Genomic DNA, 8,083 nt, shown 5'->3' on the forward strand with positions numbered 1-8,083 from the left:
ATCAAAGTATGCAAGGATATCCGCCATCATCTTGGGAAGAGGAAGTCGGAACCCTCTTTCCACATGACTACTATATACAGATATATATCCGCTTGGTAGATCGGCGGGTCGTTGATGAGCAGCCGCCAATTGAATCTCATAATTTTTTATCCACGAGAAACGATCCGCGAGACTTGCTAGATCCGCGGCGCTCAGGTGAGAGGAGGTTGACTCCGCACGAGGCGCCTTTTTCCTAGATGGGGCAGAAGAAGAGGCTTCCATCCCAGAAAATCACCTAGAACCTATTGACGGAGAAGTGCCAGCAACGACAGCGGAAAGATTCCTAAATCTCCCGGAATGAGTTCGGCCACTATTACACGCCGAGTTATACAACTCAGCTAAATTGCCACTAACAGTACTTTCGGAAGAAACAGAGTTCTCCGAAGAGGAAGAAGTCCAGCTAAATACAGGCTCGAAGGAAGTGGTCAAGTTAAAAAGTTCTAAAGAAGACCCAGAAGATAATGAAGAACTCCTAAACATTCAACAATCAAAGCAAGAATTACACTTACATGAAAAATGCGAGGCTTTTTGAAGGATTCTAGACTCCGAAAGAACTTTGAAGTGAGAAACTCGATGAAAATAGGAAAGGAATGCAAATGAAGTGGAAAGAGAAAGTGAGAAAGGAAGAAGGAGATTTCTCTCACCTCGAGCGCCTGTGACACGTGTCACCAATCGATCGGCATTGAACAGAGAGGCCATAAATGCAAGACGTCATGGCGGCACGCCAAGGAAGCTCAAAAGCCCTAAAGGACTTTAAAGGAACTTTAGAGGGGCTTCTGATAACATGGGGATATTATCACAAGGACCAAAAGAGATATGTACCCGAAACGACCGCGTATCGATCAGCTTTAAAAGCAATGGCGTATCATATACGACATCCATGAGACGGATCCTCGAAGCTCCGCCATATGAGATCCGCAGTCAAACCTACACGAGATCCGCCAAGACTCTACTGTCCGCCAGCTGAAACAGCTAAGCTAAACCCTTCATTAAAAGCAATTAATGAGCTATCAATGCACCAACAGATACACTTGAAAGAAACCAGTAACTGCCATTAATGGGCCATTAATGGAGATCTTTTAGTTACTAAAGGTTACGAATTCATGATTATATATATAGCTTACATCTCGAGCTATCAAGGTACACATACATTTACTTACTCTCTTTGTCAATTCAGTTTACCCCTTTGATCCTCGTTACTGACTTTGGCATCGGAGCTTCCCCCCGTCGAACCCAACGACGCCCCCACAGAGACGAAATCTAATCGGAAATTCTCCACAAGTCATCAAATATCTTACATTGATGATGGCTAAAACTTAAGTAAAGAATTATAATATCTTGCCATCAACAGATGAACAATCAATTTCAAAAATAGAATCAGCTACTGCAATTCCATGTTTTATATTATGATACAAACATATACATATATATCTTTATTATCATGAATTTGGTGATAAAGGTTTAACAGAATATATATCAAAACCATATATCAAGATCGAAAAATTTCATAAACCCTATTTATTCAACGATTTCGCAGTTTCATAATTAAGATAACATAGGATAATGAAAATAGGTTTTTATTTACTAACCTCGGTGATGAAAAATATCGTTGAGAATTTTTCTACATGAATTGCAGAAGCTTGCTCAAACGGCTAGGGTTTCGTGCTGATAACGTGTTATAAAACAAGAAAGATAAATTGCAATAGAATAAGAACAATGAAGAGAGTGTAAGCTTGTATTTCACTTGTCCTTTTACTTGTGTATATATTACATGAAGGAAACCTATATTTATAGGATTATGAATATAGGTTACATAAGAACATAAGTTATGTAGTTACAAACATTAAGGAATACAAAGTTACAACCTTAATGAATGAATAGTTACGACATTAAGGAATGCGGAGTTACGATGGTTATACTTATGAACATCCATCAATTTATTCATAACAATAAACTACTTTTAAACATACAAAAAATATTATAAATAAAAAATAACATTAAATGCTTCAAAAAAAAATAACATTAATATTCGGTTGATATATTTGAAAGAAATTAAAAAAACTCAACTATGAGCATAGCGGAACAAGGAACCCACCATTACTCTTTTGTCTTCTCAAATTTCAAAGCCACTATCTAAGGTTGGAAATTGCAACTCCACGCTCCAACTACAAGTGAGTATGTCATACACAGCCTACCATCTCGCATGTTGTTTAGAGCTGTCAATTGGTTGGGAATTCTCCATCCCCGTTGGAGACTCACCTCGTTGGGGACGGGGAATCCCCGTTTGAGATCCCCATGGGGCGGGGATGGTTTGTATTTCCTCCCCGACAGTCGGGGATGGGGCGGGGATGGTTATAAGTGTCTCATCCCCGTCCCCGTCCCCATCCTCGACTCCGAATGTCCCCATCGGGGATCCCCGAGTAAATACCCGAATTAATAAAAAAAATATACTTAAAAAATATACAAGTGACCCATTCTAAAAATAAATTAAGAGCAGTACTAAGTAATTCTATTATATCTCCAAATATATAAAAAGAAAACCTCTATTATCTATTTTAAAGTTGTAATATAAAATTAAATTGTTTTTTATAGGTAATTCGATGGTCGCACCTTCAACTACAACAAACCCAAAATTAAATTGATTTTGAATTTTTTGTAATCTCTGTCTTTTGTAATCTATATTTGTTTGAATTTACCTAGACAAAATTATATGAATGCAGTTTCAGATTTGGAATATCTGTTCTTTTACTTTTTTTTTTTTGGTATTTTAGTGATATGAATTTGAAAAAATTATGAACTTAAACGGGAATGGGGATTTTCACGGGACGGGGATGGTAGCTAAATTTTCCCCATATGTCATTCGGGGACAGGGACAGGAATCCCCGATTGACTAATGGTCGGGGATGGTTAAGGCAATCCCCGCACCGCCCCGCTCCATTTACAGCCCTAATGTTGTTGGATTTCAAGGGATTTGGGCTCTTGGGTCTAGCGACTATCACAAATCCTGCTCTAATGGTTAGAAGTCTCTAGAAAATTACAAACTGGTCCTTTTGGCAACCATTAGAATTGCTCTAAGGGTACTTAAAAAACTATTTGTAGTCTAATTTATCATTTTAAAATTAAAATTATTATTTTAAAAATAGTAGTTTCTAATTTATTTTTGTTTAAATGCGGATATGTTTGATTAACTTTACATACTATTTGAATGAATTTTATTTTTTTTATTAAATTATAATTTTTGTGTTCCACATTTAAATATTCAACTAGTATTGTGCTCGCGTTGCGCGGATGATAAATGTTTTGTACATAAATTTAACATTTAATATTTTTAAAATTTTGTATCATTTATATATAGTGATATTAATATTTTGATTTAAAATAATTTAAATTTAAAAATTGTAAATAAATTAACTAACAACCGTTTATAATTGCTTGATAATACCATGTTGACATGTTTGCAAGAATCATTCATTTTCGTTCTTGTATAATATTTTTTTTATAATCTTGTAATTTTAAAATATTTACTACACTTTGTAGCGATACTTTTTCAATCAAATTCTAGTTCTCCTAAAAAAACATTTCACGTGCTTTCTAAATCCTTTGATAAATCAATGAATTTGAAATAAGTACGTCTTTCTTTTTAAATTTTATTTAGTTTAGATAGTAGTTTGGAGGTTTAAATATTGTGTTAATTATTATGTGTTATAAATTTTTTTAGTTATATTAATTTTAACGCTATTTATTAAAGTAAAATGAATGTAATTTGAATGGATCCTTACATTTTTTTTATCGTTATATAATTTGTGTTCGTTGGGATATTTTGTAACTTAATTTATTATATCTATTAAATTTAAATATAATTTTTTTCAGTTATATTGGTTTTAATTTTAATGTTATTTATTAAAGTTAAATGAATGGAATTTGAATGGATTCTTACATATATGTTGTCATCATATAATTTTTTTTGTTTTGATATTTTGTAAGTTATTTTATTATATCTATTAAATAAAAATTAGATTAGATATTTATAATTTTCTTTTGTTACCATTTTGGTAACTAATAAAAAAAAGGCCTCTAAAACTCTCCTCTTCAATTTCTTTCTGACTCCACTATTATATATATAAATATAGATATAGAATTCATCACTAAAAATGAGAAAGAAACTTAGAAGAATAATCATGACAAAACATGAATTGAGAACAAACTAACTATTACATATAAAAAAAATCGAATAATTACCTTGGGAAACATAACGATTTCCTGTACTTTTTTACTCTTTTGCTTTTCTCGATTTCAGTTGTCCATGCCTCTTTTATTTCCATCATATTTCTTCAATTGAAGATATCAAAGTCTAAATTCTGACAATTCTTGAAGAAAATGTTATTAATACAGTTTATCAATGGAAATCGTTCCTAAATAAATCTGAATCTCTTACTGAAATCAGAACAAAATTATAAAAAAAAAATTATATGATTAAGAACAAAACTAATACATAATAAAAAAAATAAAGGTCGATGATGACTTTGATTTTCGGTGGCCAATGAATATAATGATAGAATATTACCTTGGGAAACATAACGATTTCCTATAAGTTTTTACTCTTTTGCTTTTCCCGATTTCAGTTGTCCATGCCTTTTTTATTTCCATCAGATTTCTTCAATTGGAGATAACAAAGTCTAAATTCTGACAATTCTTGAAGAAAATGCTATTAATACAGTTTATCAATTGAAATCGCATCTAAATAAATTTGAATCTCTTAATGAAATCAGAACAAAATTATAAAAAATATATATATATATATATATATATATATATATATATATATATATATGATTAAGAACAAAACTAATACATAAATAAAAAAAAAGGTTGATGATGAATTTGATTTTCGGTGGCCAATGAATATAATGATAGAATGTTATATGTCATGCTTTATATATAGGTTTATTTGTGACTTTTGGATTTCCTTCGCTTTGTGTTTTTTCATCTTCTTGTAACTCTTACTTTATTTTATTACTTAATTGATGGACCATTAATGGAAAATAAATAATGTGTTAACATAGTACTAATTATATAGAGATAATTAGAACTCATTAACTAATTTATTCTCTTTGCTCCTGCGATACCAACTAAGCCAAAAAACCTCTAAAACTCTTCTTGCAAATTCTCTCTGCTTCCGTAATTATATATATATATATATAGTATAGATTACCGTTATTAAATTGGTAAATTTGTGAAATATTATTTATTATTAATATATGGAGACCTTTGGCAAGTGCGAATTGAAAGAAAAGATAGTGGAGTTGAGACTGTTAATTTACATGGATTTAATGACTCTCAAAACCAGAAATTTGCAGCTTCAGTTCTTGACATTAAATATCTTGTCACTCTTGTTGATATGAATTTTTCAATATTTATTAATTTATTTACATTAAAATATAATTTATAGACGAGTTGAGTGGTTAAGGACCTCAAGTCCTAACGTATGTAAAAAGCTTAAATTGTGAAGTTCTCTACCTAAAAAATGTCTGACCACCCTCAAACCAAGAAATCATAAACTATAAAAAAAAATATATAATTCATCTAATTATTCAGGGTCCATATGAATACTACTGGGTATTAGAATCTTTTAGGCTAATTAATCAAGATTCAAATCCTAATAATTTTATTTATTGATAAGCTTTCTACACGTAGTAGGATGAACATGCATACACTAAACATAAAGAATACTTAATTTCCGTTGATTTTTCATTGATTCATATATAAAGACACGAATGGAGATTCTTCGAGTATTCAAGAATGGAGACGGAGGAAACATACCCTATTTCTGCCCGCCTTGTTTATAACCCTAATTTTTTTAGGTCCCAAATATTTAGAAAACTCTAATGATCCATCCAAGTTTTAAAATGGATTAACCTTTTAAAATTACCGAGTGACAAGATTAACCCCTTTATGTCCCTATGTGGCGGTACAAGTAGAGATTTGAACAAATCGAAACATTTACTACTTTAAGTAAGTTCAGAGAATCAATATATCACTTTAAACAAGTTTAGGAGGTCAATATGTTATTAAACTAGGGATAAGGTGCAAAAATATTCGTAACGTTTACAGTTAGGAGCAGTTCTACCCCTAATGTCTAAAATAGTGCAATTATACCCCTAAGGTTGACAGATGTAAGAGACCATGTAATACACTAGAATACATGGGATACATGTAGATTAAGAGTCTATATGAATATATTAAACTTAACATGAATACACATATTTATACAAGGTTTTCTCTACAATAAAGAAAACATAGTGGCCCTACTAGCAGCCTATAGCTGTCACAACAGCCTAAGGATGCTATACATTGACTTTCTGTAACACTCCCCCTCAAGCTGAGGCATGGATTTTAATCATGCTCATCTTGCTACAAATACAGATAACATGGTCTTAAAAACAATATCTCAAGATACTTTAGAATATAAAATATAATCCAGGGCACGCGGCTTTGTTGCGAAACAGAAAAGCAAAACTCAGTTGTAGCCACATGCAAGAGGCTGCCAGCAACATCAGTGCACAAAAAGAGATTCACCGGAAAACTAACGGGACAGACAAATCGAAAACAGAGAGTCGATGATGGCGGAAGAAGAACCGAGAAATTCTGCTCACAAGGCAGACAACAATGTTGAAAGAAACAACCCAGAAATGTAAACCCATAAATTCTGCTCATAAAGCCGAAGACAAATTCTGGAATCTCAATCTAGAAACCCAAAACAGAGACCAAACAAGGCTCTAATCCCATGTAAGGAGGACTTTTCTTACAGCGACGACGATACAGGGTGGCCGGAATGTGAGGAAACGCCGATCAGAGGCGATGAACCAGAGGGGTGGTGAGATAAAATGACGCCCCAACAGTGAGTATTCAAGAGACCCAAGCTCTTGACAGAAATGGAACTCTGGGAAATACTACCCAGAAAATATTGAACCCTTGCAGAAATACAACTCTGGAAATACTTCACAACTCTAGAAATACTACCCAGAAAAAAGAATTCAGAAACCTTAGACCTCAGGTTCTGATACCATGTAATAGACCATGGAAATAGAGAGAAATCCATGGGATACTATGTAGATTAGGAGTCTACATTGATATATTAAACTTAAGATGAATACACATATTTATACAAGATTTTTCCTGCAATAAAGAAAACATAGTAGCCCTACTGGCAGCCTATAGCTGTCACATTAGCCTAAGCATGCTATACATTTATTACATTGACTTTCTGTTACAACAGACAAGAGCAATTTTACCTTAACGTTGACAAGTCGGGTCAATTTTAAACATTATTATAAAAACAGATATTTTGTTCCTTATTCTCTACCAAATGCATATTAGTTGGTTCTAAAAAAAGATTTCATATTTTTTATTGTGATTTAATAATAGAATTCGAGATTAATATTTACAACTTCTGTAAAATATTTTAAAAAAATTATCCAACTCATACAAAAGACGGTATATTTTAAAAAAAAAATTCACGTCTAAACATATGTTTGCGATCTGCTACTAATGAGTGATAAATTGATATGCATATGAAGTGTAAATGACAAGATCTACGACCGAGAAGACAGTTTGATAAATTATTTTTCAAATTAATCCAACTAATCAACGTTAGGGGTAAAATTGTTCTTGGCTGCCAACATTAGGGGTAAAATTGTTCTTGACTGCCAACGTTAGGAGTAAAATTGCACTATTTTTTATGTTATGGGTAAAATTACTCCTGATTGTTAACGTTAGAGGCATTTTTTACACCTTATCCCTTTAAACTAGTTTAAGGAGTTAATTTGTTGTTTTTAAAGTTTGGTTAAACTAACATTTACCAGTTCCTGCAGACTTGTAAAGAGTGTGCATCAATGATATCAAATTGCTCTATGCCGATATCATTGCCCTATATGCTACCGACCGACCGATCACCAACCAACTCATGCTGCTTGCTTAAATCCCAGAATTTGCAAATGTGATGTGAAAGATGTAATATTTCTTTTCTCGTTTTAGGCGTCAAGTA

The sequence above is a fragment of the Euphorbia lathyris genome, chromosome 9, assembly GCF_963576675.1.
Source record: "Euphorbia lathyris chromosome 9, ddEupLath1.1, whole genome shotgun sequence".
Taxonomy (NCBI): domain Eukaryota; kingdom Viridiplantae; phylum Streptophyta; class Magnoliopsida; order Malpighiales; family Euphorbiaceae; genus Euphorbia; species Euphorbia lathyris.